Genomic DNA, 14,551 nt, shown 5'->3' on the forward strand with positions numbered 1-14,551 from the left:
TTTAATCTATTTTAGAATAAGGCTGTAACATAACAAATGTGGAAAACGTCAAGGGTTCTGAATACTTTCCGAATGCACTGTCATCATGCACTGATTTTTATCTGCATCAAGTCAGTTTGACGGAAACACTACTGGTAGGACAATTGGCCTAATATTCACCTGGATTTGTTTGCCTGTAGAGGACTTTGTCAGACTGCATCTTTCCAACAATACTGAGAAGCTCTTTGATTTGTTGCATCATGTTCCTCTTAGATAAACCCTCTTATCACAGATATCCCTGTTGATTTATGTCACTGCTCTGTTGCTATGGAAATAAATGCATTGCTCTGCAGATTCCTGCCTCTGTGTTCACTCCTCCCTGACCCGATCCAATGCCCTGTCTCTGACCATGGACCAGTTGTTAGTTTTGGTTGTCAGTGTAACTAATGTATTGATCAGCAGATCATTTTTCATTTTGTGTCCTGTTACGTGTGTGAGAGTCAGCCCATGAGCCCAATAGTTACAAGATATCTATTTTTATCTCATGGCTTTGTCTATTCTTTCAACTAACTGGACGAACCAGAGTGATATTTCCATTAACATCTCTAGGGTAGGTGAGACGGTAGCGTCCCACCTCTTCAACAGCCAGTGAAACTGCAGTGCGCCAAATTCAAAACAACAGAAATCCCATAATTAAAATTCCTCAAACATACATGTATTTTACACCATTTTAAAGATACACTTGTTGTAAATCCAGCCACAGTGTCCGATTTCCAAAAAGGCTTTACGACGAAAGCAAACCAAACGATTATGTTAGGTGAGTGCCTATTCACAGAATAACACAGCCATTTTTCCAGCCAAGAGAGGATTCACAAAAAGCAGAAATATAGAAAAAATCAATCACTAACCTTTGATAATCTTCATTAGATGACACTCATAGGACTTCATGTTACACAATACATGTATATTTTGTTCGGTAAAGTTCATATTTATATCCAAAATTCTGAGTTTACATTGGCGCCTTACGTTCAGAAGTTCCAAAACATCCTTTGATTTTGCAGAGTGCCACATCAATTTACAGGGATAGTCATAATAAACATTGCTAAAAGATACAACTGTTATGCATGGAATTTTAGATGCACTTCTCCTTAATGCAACCGCTGTTTCAGATTTCAAAAAAGCTTTACGGAAAAAGCAAACCATGCAATAATCTGAGTCGGCGCTGAGTTGGATTTTTTTCTCAGGTTTTTGCCTGCCATATGAGTTATTTTATACTCACATACATCATTCGAACAGTTTTAGAAACTTCAGAGTGTTTTCTATCCAAATCTACTAATAATATGCATATTCTAGCTTTTATGGCTTTGTAGCAGGCCGTTTACTCTGGGCATGCTTTTCATCCGGACGTGAAAATACTGCCCCCTACCCCAAAAGTTAACAAAGCATTCTAGTGTTGCTCATGCTGCAATGCTTAGAATATGCTGTTCTCAGACTCTCATCAGGGTTTAGAATGTCACAATGGAATCTGTGATGGGGGAGGGGGTGTAACAAATCCCAGATGAACAGGATTGATTCTAGTGTTGCATGGTTTTGTTTTCACCTAATTCTGGCTATGAAATATAGGACTACGAGGGTTTTGTAGTTTGATGGCAGCTTTTAGCAAAAATGGCAGGACTTTTGATTTGCAATTTTCACTGGAGTTTCTGACTGGTGGCCCCCGAGGGCTAGTCTCAGATGAATTCCTAGATCCTGAGGGAAGCAGCACTCTCTCAAGAATGTCATAGAAAAAACAGGTGTAGCAGGAAGGCAATGTTAGCCAGGTTTGAACCTCTTCAAAAGTACGCCTGGAAAGACGGTAACCAGGTCCCATTTCAAACCTTATTCCCTTCCCCTTGGGTGTTCACAGATCTGAAATAGCTTGATAGATGATTAGTTCCATCCAGTCCCTCCAATCAGCTAGGTTGAGGGTCTGACAATCCTTCAACTATCAATGTCTTTCAGACATGTGAAGGCCATGGCTACTGGGTCAGAAAAGAAGCCATACAAGTGGAGGTTGCCTCATCCTGTATTTCTCAATAACATATATTTAAATCTCTGTGCCCTTTAATCAGTGCTAACCCTGAATGAGATTTCTCTCTTGAGACCAAACAATTAATTATTGCTCTATTCCCATACAGTAGGCTAAGTAGACTACATCAAATTAAACAGCAATAGTATTTTTGTGTGTCAGGAAAATGATTTCCATACATAATCTGTGCGTCATATTTGTAGAGTAAATGTTAGGCATGGCATAAACATGGTACATGGTAAACATGGCTTTTCTGTTTGTTATTGGCAGAAAAATCACATTGATGAATAGGCCTTATGCATGCCACATTGCCTAGGCTCTGACAGTGGTAGTGCCAATAACAACTTAAAAAAATGTCTCAGAGAAGCCCTGGGACTTGTCTTTTTGTGGAGGTTACACTTTTTGTGGAGGTTATACGTAGGCAAAGTAAGTGTCAACACCCCTTCCTAGGATATTAACAGTTTCCTGACACTAATACAGATGAATTAGGCCTATTCCAAAACAGCTTATACTTCTATCTTTGAACCATAAATCCTACTTCATGTGTGTCTGGGCATCATTCCAGCTATTGAAAATCAAAGGCTAGAGCTGTCATTCACTTTCAGGTCAGGCTTAGTACAAGATGCTACAAGGTTATTTTCCCCTTTGACTTACCCATGGACTGCTCAAGTCTAGGCCAAATAGAAGTTACAGCATTTGCGTCTCAGGAGGCATTTCCATTTTTAAGACACACAGCTAGTCTTGACCTGATAGGTTTCTTGGTCTTAAAAATATAGTATTCTTGGGGGAATTGATCATTCATTGACAATGTTTTGATAAGTTAGCCTAGCTAGCAGCAGGGAATCTTTCAGAATGCACAAGCAGTTTCCTGTAGGTTCATATCAAGCAAAATTCATGATTCCCCAATGAACTTTTTTGTAGTTACACATACTTAAGATGATTACATAAATATAGCATTGTAATACGTCAAAGCTGAAGGACACCCCATAAATCCAGACTCTTCCGCAGTCAGTCTCTAGTATGGGGGATGGTGAACTGAGGGGCTTCCAGAGGGGAAATCTCAGCCTGCCGTATCCTGGGAAACCAGTGCAAGCCTGCTCTCAGCTATTTTCCTCCCTGTGAGTCTGTCAGAGGGGCTAAAGTTCTTTGTCACTGACTGATTTCCATCATATGGATTCTGGAGAGGTCAATTTTTTTGTAGATGACAGCCTAATACATACTGAAGCATTGTTGTTCTATGAAATAAATTCCTAAATAAGTCTATTCTGATTTAAAATAAATAAATAATTGTTACGCTGTGTGCACTGAACTGACATGTATGATTGTTGCTGACACTCCCGATTTCAGATGAATGGTTATTAAATAGTCAAATGCTCAGCACCTCGGCGCTCAACTCAAACAGCGCTGTGTAGCCTACTGTAGCTGCTGGCGAAGTAATTCAAGGCCTATACTTAATCACTCAGGATGTAACTTTCCATTGCTACTGTTTTTACCATGTAATGTTATTAAAACAAAATCCAACAGCCCCATAGTAGAACAGTTGACTTAATATATATTTTTTCCATTATTATATATTTTTTTACCTAGTCTGCTTGTTGTGTGTTCTAGAAATAGTCTTCTCGAGGTGCATTTAAGTTGCGAGAGCCATAGGGAGGGAAACATGTATTCTGACAAGCAGTCATTGCACAACAGTTCTTAATGCAATTGCGGGAAAACTCTTTTGAAAGCAGTTTTGGCCTTTTGTTTTTTTTAAAGAGGGGGATCCCATTTGCTATTATTAATTTAAATTGCAGTGCAGTTATCAAAAACCATATTATTGTCTGTGTTATAGACTAACTATAAAGGCATGGGGAAATTTGAGGACCAGAGGAAGAGGCAAACTTTAGTGAATTTGTGACAAGTATGTGGACACCCCTTCAAAACAGTGGATTCGGCTATTTCAGCCACATAAAATTGAGCACATAGCCATGCAATCTCCATAGACAAACACTGTCTGTAGACTGGCCTTACCGAAGAGCTCAGTGACTTTCAACTTGGTCCTGTCATAGGATGCCACCTTTCTAACCAGTCAGTTTAGCAAATTTCTGCCCTGCTTAAGCTGCCCCGGTCAACTGTGAGTGTGGTTATTGTGAAGTGGAAATGTCTAGGAACAACAGCAGCTCAGCTGCGAAGTGTTAGGTCACACAAGCTCACAGAACGGGACCACTGAGTTCTGAAGCGCGTAAACCTCGCCTGTCCTCGGTTGCAACGCTAACTTAACACGTTCCAAACTGCCTCTGGAAGCAACTTCGACACAATAAGAGTTCGTCAGGAGCTTCATGAAATGGGTTTCCATGGCCGAGCAGCTGCACACAAGCCTAAGATCAACATGGGAATGCAAAGTGTCGGCAGGAGTGGTGTTAAACTCACTGCCATGGATTCTGGAGCAGTGGAAACGCGTTCTTTGGAGTGATGGATCACGCTTCACCATCTGGCAGTTTTGGCGTATGCCAGGAGAACGCTACCTGCCTGAATGCATAGAGCCAAATAAGGTTTGGAGGATGAATAATAGTTCCAGTGAAGGGAAATCTTAACGCTACAGCATACAATAACATTCTAGATGATTCTGCGCTTCCAACTTTGTGGCAACAGTTTGGGGAAGGCTCTTTTCCTGTATCATGACAATGCACAAAGCGAGGTCCATACAGAAATGGTTTGTTGATCGGTGTGGATGAACTTGACTGGCCTGCACAAAGCCCTGACCTCAACCCCCATCGAACACATTTGGGGTGAATTGGAACGCCCACTGCGAGCCAGGCCTAATCGCCCAACATCAGTGCCCGACCTCACTAATGCTTTTGTGGCTGAATGGAATCAAGTCCCCGCGGAAATGTTACGTGTAGTGGAAAACTTCCCAGAAGAGTAGAGGCTGTTATAGCAGCAAAGGGGGGAACAACTCCATATTAATGCCCATGATTTTGGAATGATATGTTTGACGAGAAGGTATCTATCTACATTATGTACATCACAAAGTATGTGTACCACTTTTCTGCCTGCCTGCCTGCCTGCCTGCCCGCCCCCTCTCTCTCCCTCGCACTGGCTCGCCTGGGGCGTATTCATTATGTTTCTTATATGGAAGCAAACGGAACGCAATGGGAAGGGACTTGCCTGGACTTGTCCAATAAACTTGTTTTAGTTGCAAAATGTTGCAACTGTTTGGACTAATTATTACACCCCATCTCTTTGCTGATGATGCAAGTGTGTGTTCAGTCTTCGGTCTGTTTGTAGAATATTCTAGCCTATTCATTGATTAGGCCCTGCTTTACTGAAGTTGCAAGACCTTGCAACCAAGAAATTGCGAGATGCAGCATTCCGTTGCGAGATACAGCTTTTGACTGCCTATAGATGGGCCTAGTGCACGGTTCTGAATGTCTGCCTGTTGGCTGACTTGCCTATACTGTGCCCCTCTCCGTCCCTCGCAAGCTCACTATGACAGATGGGAGTGTTTGTTCTCGAAGGTACGGCAACTAATCAGTCTCCTATATTCCAAAAATAGTGTCTTAGGAGTCAATTCCTAGTGGAAGTGACTCTTGATACTTAGAAATGGGAGTCGAGAACGGGAGTCCGAAGTACAAGGAGTGAAGTAATCTTTTTTTTTTTTGTGTGTGTGGTCGTTACCAGTTGGAAAAAATAGCAGAGAAAGGCAAGCAACAGCAGCGAAGTCCTGTATGGCTATACTTTGAGAAGGAAATGTAATCTTTGCGGAGGTGGAATTGAGCTACAGTAATGGTAGTACAGGTGCAACACTAAACCATCTGAAAGGAAACCACTGTTAGACCCAAACCGTTGGCAGCAGCGCAGCTGTCTTGTGAATTCACATGGATATACAGTGCTTTCCGAAAGTATTCAGACCCCTTCACTGTTTCCACATTTTGTTACGTTACAACCTTATTCGAAAATGGGTTAAATAAAACTATTTGCTCAGCAATCTACACACAATACCCCATAATGACAGTGAAAACAGGTTTTTAGAAATGTTTTGCGAATTTATTAAAAACAAAGTACAGATACATTATTTACATACCAGTCAAAAGTTTGTACACTTACTCATTCCAAGGTTTTACTTTATTTTTAATATTTTCTACGTTGTAGAATAATAGTGAAGACATCAAAACTATGAAATAACACATGGAATCATGTAACCAAAAAAGTGTTAAACAAATCAAAATATATATTTGAGATTCTTCAAAGTAGCCACCCTTTGCCTTGACAGCTTTGCACACTCTTGGTATTCTCTCAACCAGCTTCACCTGGAATGCTTTTCCAACAGTCTTGAAGGAGTTCCCACACGTTGAGCACTTGTTGGCTGCTTTTCCTTCACTCTGCGGTCCAACTCATCCCAAGCCATCTCAATTGGCCAGGTCATCTATTGCAGCACTACATCACTCTCCTTGGTCAAATAGCTCTTACACAGCCTGGAGGTGTGTTGGGTCATTGTCCTGTTGAGAACAGATGATAGTCCCAGTAAGTGCAAACCAGATGGGATGGCGTTTCGCTGCAGAATGCTGTGGTAGCCATACTGGTTAAGTGTGTCTTGAATTTGAAATAAATCAGACGGTGTCAGCAGCAAGGCACCATCACACCACCATCATGTTTCACGGTGGGAATCACACATGCAGAGAAACCGTTCACCTACTCTGCGTCTCACAAAGTCACGGCGGTTAGAACCAAAAATCTAAAATTTGGACTCATCAGACCAAGGGACAGATTACCACCAGTCTGATGTCCATTGCTCTTTTTTTTTGGCCCAAGCAAGTCTCTTCTTATTGGTGTCCTTTAGTAGTGGTTTCTTTGCAGCAATTCAACCACGATCGCCTGATTCACGCAGTCTCCTCTGAACAGTTGAAATTGAGATGTGTCTGTTACTTGAACTCTGAAGCATTTATTTGGGCTGCAATTTCTGAGGCTGGAAACTCTGGGTTTTCCTTTCCTGTGGCGGTCCTCATGAGTCAGTTTCATCATAGCTCTTGATGGTTTTTGCGAGTGCACTTGAAGAAACATTCAAAGTTCTTGGAATTTTTAGAATTGACTGACCTTCATGTCTTAAAGTAACGATGGACTGTCGTTTCTCTTTACTTATTTGAGCTGTTCTTGCCATAATATGGACTTGGTCTTCTACCAAATAGGACTGTCTTCTGTATACCACCCCTACCTTGTTACAACATAACTGATTGGCTCAAACACATTATGAAGACACTCGATCCCTCCGATGTCAACAACTACAGACCAGTATCCCTTCTTTCTTTCCTCTCCAAAACTCTTGAACGTGCCGTCCTTGGCCAGCTCTCCTGCTATCTCTCTCAGAATGACCTTCTTGATCCAAATCAGTCAGGTTTCAAGACTAGTCATTCAACTGAGACTGCTCTTCTCTGTGTCACGGAGGCGCTCCGCACTGCTAAAGCTAACTCTCTCTCCTCTGCTCTCATCCTTCTAGACCTATCGGCTGCCTTTGATACTGTGAACCATCAGATCCTCCTCTCCACCCTCTCCGAGCTGGGCATCTCCGGCGCGGCCCACGCTTGGATTGCGTCCTACCTGACAGGTCGCTCCTACCAGGTGGCGTGGCGAGAATCTGTCCCCGCACCACGTGCTCTCACCACTGGTGTTCCCCAGGGCTCTGTTCTAGGCCCTCTCCTATTCTCGCTATACACCAAGTCACTTGGCTCTGTCATATCCTCACATGGTCTCTCCTATCATTGCTATGCAGACGACACACAATTAATCTTCTCCTTTCCCCCCTCTGATAACCAGGTGGTGAATCGCATCTCTGCATGTCTGGCAGACATATCAGTGTGGATGACGGATCACCACCTCAAGCTGAACCTCGGCAAGACGGAGCTGCTCTTCCTCCCGGGGACGGACTGCCCGTTCCATGATCTCGCCATCACGGTTGACAACTCCATTGTGTCCTCCTCCCAGAGTGCTAAGAACCTTGGCGTGATCCTGGACAACACCCTGTCGTTCTCAACTAACATCAAGGCGGTGACCCGTTCCTGTAGGTTCATGCTCTACAACATTCGCAGAGTACGACCCTGCCTCACGCAGGAAGCGGCGCAGGTCCTAATCCAGGCACTTGTCATCTCCCGTCTGGATTACTGCAACTCGCTGTTGGCTGGGCTCCCTGCCTGTGCCATTAAACCCCTACAACTCATCCAGAACGCCGCAGCCCGTCTGGTGTTCAACTTTCCCAAGTTCTCTCACGTCACCCCGCTCCTCCGCTCTCTCCACTGGCTTCCAGTTGAAGCTCGCATCCGCTACAAGACCATGGTGCTTGCCTACGGAGCTGTGAGGGGAACGGCACCTCCGTACCTTCAGGCTCTGATCAGGCCCTACACCCAAACAAGGGCACTGCGTTCATCCACCTCTGGCCTGCTCGCCTCCCTACCTCTGAGGAAGTACAGTTCCCGCTCAGCCCAGTCAAAACTGTTCGCTGCTCTGGCACCCCAATGGTGGAACAAACTCCCTCACGACGCCAGGTCAGCGGAGTCAATCACCACCTTCCGGAGACACCTGAAACCCCACCTCTTTAAGGAATACCTAGGATAGGATAAAGTAATCCTTCTAACCCCCCCCCTTAAAAGAGTTAGATGCACTATTGTAAAGTGGTTGTTCCACTGGATATCATAAGGTGAATGCACCAATTTGTAAGTCGCTCTGGATAAGAGCGTCTGCTAAATGACTTAAATGTAAATGTAATGAAGGAAAGAAATTCCACAAATGAACTTTTAACAAGGCACACGTGTTAATGTAAATGTATTCCAGGTGACTACCTCAATAAGCTGGTTGAGAGAATGCCAAGAGTGTGCAAAGGTGTCATCAAGGCAAAGGGTGGCTACTTTGCAGAATCTCAAATATAAAATATATTTTTATTTGTTTAACACTTTTTTTGTTGGTCACTACATGATTCCATATGTGTTATTACATAGTTGTAATGTCTAGACTATTCTACAATAAAGAAACCCTTGAATGAGTAGGTTTGTCAACTTTTGACTCGTACTGTGAGTATTCAGACCCTTTCCAATGAGACTAGAAATTGAGCTCAGGTGTATCCTGTTTCCATTGATCGTCCTCGATGTTTCTGCAACTTGGAGTCCACCTGTGGTAAATTCAATTGATAGGACATGATTTGGAAAGGCACACATACCTGTGTATATAAGGTCAACCAGTTGACAGTGCATGTCGGAGCAAAAACCAAGCCATGAGGTTGAAGGAATTGTCCGTAGAGCTCCGAGACAGGTTTGTGTCGAGGCACAGATCTGGGGAAGAGTACCAAAACCCTTCCAGAAGGACAACCATGTCTGCAGCACTCCACCAATCAGGCATTTACAGTAGAGTGGTCAGATGGAAGCCACTCCTCAGTAAAAAGCACATGACAGCCCGCTTGGAGTTTGCCTAGAGGCACCTAAAGGACTGTCAGACCAAGAGAAACAAGATTCTCTGGTGAAGCATGGTGGTGGCAGCATCATGTTGTGGGGATGTTTTTCAGTGGCAGTAGCTGGGAGTCTGGTCAGGGTCAAGGCAAAGATGAAAGGAGCAAAGTGCAGAGATCCTTGATTAATACGTGAACCAGAGCGCTCAGGACCTCCAACTGGGGTGTAGGTTCACCTTCCAACAGGACAACGACCCTAAGCACACGTCCTGAAGCCACTCCCGTGTTGTCTTGGCCAAGTCTCTGAATGTCCTTGAGTGGCCTAGCCAGAGCCTGGACTTGAACCCGATCGAACATCCAACCTAATAGAGCTTGAGAGGATCTGCGGCGGAAAATGGGAGAAACTCCACAAATACAGATGTGCAAAGCTTGTTGCGTCATAGCCAAGAAGACTCAAGGCTGTAATTGCTGCCAAAGGTGTTTTAACATAGTACTGCGTAAATGGTCTTGATACTTGTGTAAATGTCACGTTTCAGTTTAAATTGGCAAATATAAAAAATGTAGTTTTTGCTTTGTCATTATGGGGTATTGTGTGTAGATTGATGGGGGGGGATTTTTTATCAATTTTAGAATGAGGCTGTAACTTAAAGTGGAAAAAGTCAAGGGGTCTTAATCTGAAGGCAGTGTATGTTTTTAAACGGTGAACTTATTAAATATATTTTTGGGCACATCCCTAACTGTTACTGCGTTTTATTTCTTTACTCTTAAAAATTGCTTGCAGCATCAATTTAGAAATTCCGTTACAACCGGAGTTTTAAGCATGGTTTACACCTTAATCACACCGATTAGCGTCACTGAGCAAAATAGTACACAGCAGCATCTGGATATGTGTGGAACAAATGTTCAACATTTACCTTCTGCTACCATTTCTGTCAAGCAGTCTATGCATACAGTTTGACGCATATGTTTTGATAAATCCATCGTATGCACCACACAGAACGCACTGCCTCTGCAAGACAAACGCAACGTTGCATTGGAAATTAATGCATTGACGCTGTCGGTGTGATCGAGGTCATTAGGCATAGCGCTCTTAATTTACATAATTTGTAATAGTAACCAAAAAAATCTATTGGAGGGAATAGTAATTAATCATCATTTAATAATTATGAATAATAAGTGTGCATTGGGGTAAATGGGCTGAAGCATGGGGCTTATCCATCTTTATGTATTTATAGGCACTATGCTGCATCAGTTGGGCTACAGGTGATACTGTTTTATTGCGAATAGCATGCATAGGCTATATGTGTGGTCCAATATGTTAATGTATTTATTTTTTAACCAATATATTATTGGGCTCATTTCTGAGGTGGAAATTTCAATTTGATTGTGTAGGCATAATTTTATTTTCATTCACTTTGGAATATATCCTTTTTAAAAGTCTCCAGAACTGAGCTTATCAGTCCTCCTACATACAAATGATCCCGGGAAGGACCCTGGACACCCTAAGCAATTAGACTAGAGTTATTCAAACTCGCAGTTTCATACATGTACAAAATTACACTCTTTCCCTAGGATGGTCATTACGGGAGGTTTACATTTTTTTTGCTTCCTCACCAGTGTGATGCATGGAAGTGTTGTCAATGAAGTTACACACTGTTAGTATGCACATCATGTACAAATTAAATGGCAGATGTTTGTCATCTGTAAATCATGGTACTGAGTCTACTAGGTAACAGTTGTGAGAAGGGTAGTATTGGCTACATAGTGTACTGTTTATTTACGAAGGGGCAGTAGGTTTCTCATTCTGTGTAGTAAGAGGCATGTATGGGCTCTGTTTCCATAGGAACCCCATATCCTGTCCACTCCTGGAGTTGAATAGAAAATTCTTACTTTTGTCCTAGCTAAAAATAAAATGGTAGTTGGCAAATCATGAAACCTTTGACCTTACTCTTTAAGTGAGCCCTTTGCGTCTTCCACGGTATGTCTTGAATGGATATGGCATCCAGTTTTGTTGTTCTGTAGCCTTCAAGTTGTGCCATTTTACATATGGGGATAAAAGTTACTACATATCACACAGATTCCCCTTTTTTAAGAATGACATTGTTTCCTTCGAGGATGCTTACAGATGTCATGCTTATGTAGTAGAGAAACTCTTAAACTCCATCCGCTAGGCTAGCCAGCAGAGCTCCCTCTTCCAATGCTGTGCCTCGAGAGGTCTGTGAAATGTGAGCCGCGTTCGCTATTGGCCTGTTGCTGAAACGGACCTGTAGTTAGGAGAAGGCTTTGAATAGGAAGCTGCTCGAGTCAGGAGGTCACTGTAGTCTCCAGGGCAGGGCTGGGCGTTGTGCTTCTATCTATGCCCAACACAGTTCATGTGCTTTACTCATGAATACCATTGATGAGGGATTATCTGAGCATTCCTCTATTCTGATCTTTTTTGTTAATTTTTTATAACTCAGTCGTAGTGAACTGTAGGAATCCTTTTAAAGTCCTTTCGGTTTCTCCATACATCCTGTAAGTGGTTGTTGGGTTCAAGTTGCTGCTGACCGCTTGTACGATTTAGGTTTGCGTTTTGCCTTCAAATAGTTACTCAACACCTATACCAGTTTGTCAACATTGTGAAACCTATAAGGGAAGTTGCAGTAGGACATTTTAGTTAACAATTTGAAAATAAGCATCTCCTTATGGCTAGTCTAGGAAACGATTGAACACCAGGGCCAACATTTTGTCCTTCGAGCTATATAAACAAGTGCACTGTTGGCGACGGAATGTAAGCTTACATAGTTAGGAGCCTCAGGCCTTTTTGGTCTCCAAGCATATCCCCTCCTTTGTTTCAGCAGCCAGCCTGCTATTTTTACGGACATAAGCTTCTTATATCACATGTTATATCTTGGCCTACTAGTCTACAGCCAGTTAGCCAACGTAATTTCAGAATGAGACTCTCCCGTATACTACGTATTTTGAAGATAAACATTCAAATTATAGACCATATTGTGCCCTTTTTCTATGAGAATCTTGCTGCAGCTGGCTGAGGGTGTTTTTTTTCCTGTGTGGTGGTATGGAGGAGGCCGGTGCTTGCCACAATGCCCTCCTTGTGTTCTCTGGGCAGGCAGAGCCTGGCTCTGCTTCTGTCACGCAGTTGCTTGCAGCAATTGGCTTGACCCTCGACCTGTCTGCTGCCTCGGAGTCTGGGGCTAGGCTACACTATATCCCATCCGTCTACAATGTGACTGTAAGAATGTTTAACTACAAATTACTAGTAATATCTTATATTTTCATTGTTTTCCTGCTCATTTTAATTGTTGAAAAGCAATTTGTGCTTATTGCTTCTTTGAGAACTTTTTTTCTTGTCGTATTAGTTGCATATTTAGGTCGATACCCATTACCTTAGTCTACTTCAACAGACATTTATAGTCTCTATCAATGAAATGGGGAACAGACTATATAAAAGGGTATGATGGGATTGAAATGGTCTCTACTTGTTTTTGAAGTGTTCTTGTTTGAATCCACATAAAGCATTCCTTTTCTTCATTGGCAACAGATGTAGAGGACATTTTTGAGCTGAGACTGAGTCCTAAAAGCGGAATGGTACTGTCTACTGTAGGGCAGCTGTTTGGCCGAGGAGGCTGAAATAGACCTCATGAGGGGAGACTGAGGGGTTGTTTAATGGTGGCCACGTGGTTGTACCCTGCCGTCAGTGGCCTGGTGCCTCAGTGGCAGAAGGAGCTGTCAGCTTGAGGAACCGCTGCCCCGTCCACCACCATGAGGTTATCTTTAGTCGTTGATTTTTGAAAAGAGTCATGGATACACATTTGGTATATGCTGCCTGTGTCATTCTTTTACATTTCAGTTGACCTTTTTAGTGCTGACAAATTCCTCGAAGATATAGTACAGGTAAATCATACTTCGGATCTCATTTTGTATATGACGACAGAGAGCTTGCTCCCGGAAACCTAAGCTCCTTGTCCAAGTAGCAGCAGCTGAGATGCAGTGAGTGGTGGAGGCAGAGCTAACATTAGCCCTGAGTGCACACTGCCGAAGGAAGGACGTTAAACTGGGCGCTGAGCCAGCAGCACAGACTGGGGACCCTCCTATTACATGTTTGTTTGGGTGTAAGTTCTAATACTTTCCGCATTGGAACAATCAGCTTGGCTGCCAATAGAGAGAGGATAGTGGGACGGGTCACATCAATATTGATGCCGTGCCGTGCCTGCTCATCTTAGCCAGACCTTAGGCAGGCAGGGCAGCAGTGTTTTACATGGACACAAACTGAACAGTTTTTAATGGTCCGATGCATGACTGGGCGTCTGATCCAGTCAGCAGGACACCAAGACCCACAAACTCACTTTGGAGTCAGAACAACAAACCTGACAGCCTACACTTCATGGTTTGAAAAGTCAAAATGAGATTATCAGAGGCAATATTGGCTTTGTTTATTCATCACAATACTTGGCTGGCTCTGCCTCCTTTGTTATGACCTGAGTCCTACTGTATTTCACAAGTTTCCTTATTGGATTCAAAGACCTCTGACGCAACTTCCCTTTTCTGCAGTTTCTAGGATTTAGGACCTTTGGGCTGGACCTGGCTAGTCAGGCTCCTGTTTCCTGTTTACTTCTGTATCCTTAATATCTCTATTTTAAGCAGTAAGCAGTGTTGGGCATCTGGCAGTTACCGCAGTCACTGTAATCTGGGATTTAGAGACTGCTCATTTCACTAGTTAGACTACCTCTCTCAAAGCACCGTGTTTGAAGTAGACTTCTCATGTTTTATTTTGAGAGAGAAAATGACAAAAAGGAGTGACATTTTACCTTTGGTTATAGAGAGAACTGTTAAACTTGACATTAGGTGTAATGGTTTTTGGAACCAGTTTGCTCACTTGGAAATTGAGGTACTGACTTGTTACACCCTTTATAACAGCTGTGATTATTATTTGACCCTGCTGGTCATCTATGGATGTTTGAACCGCTTGAAGAATAATCTGGCCTTAATGGCCATATACTCATATAATCTCCACCCGACACAGCCAGAAGAGGACTGGCCACCCCTCAGTCTGGTTCCTGCCTTTCTAGAGTTTTTCCCTTGCCACTGTGCTTCTA

General features: G+C 42.9%; 1 protein-coding gene across 4 annotated transcripts in view; it reads left to right on the plus strand.

Moving 5' to 3' along the window:
- LOC129834671 (granule associated Rac and RHOG effector protein 1-like) overlaps positions 1-14,551 on the plus strand; it is a 41,160-nt gene that overhangs the window by 7,202 nt on the left and 19,407 nt on the right. Inside the window, exon 1 of one of the 4 annotated variants that reach the window (XM_055899874.1) lies at positions 12,586-12,687. The exons of the other annotated variants lie outside the window; for them this stretch is intronic. The gene's annotated coding sequence lies outside the window, so the exon portion shown is untranslated. Of the gene's footprint in view, positions 1-12,585; positions 12,688-14,551 lie in introns of those variants that run through there. 4 annotated transcript variants of the gene reach the window in all.

This window comes from Salvelinus fontinalis, chromosome 35, assembly GCF_029448725.1.
Source record: "Salvelinus fontinalis isolate EN_2023a chromosome 35, ASM2944872v1, whole genome shotgun sequence".
In the NCBI taxonomy this organism is placed as follows: domain Eukaryota; kingdom Metazoa; phylum Chordata; class Actinopteri; order Salmoniformes; family Salmonidae; genus Salvelinus; species Salvelinus fontinalis.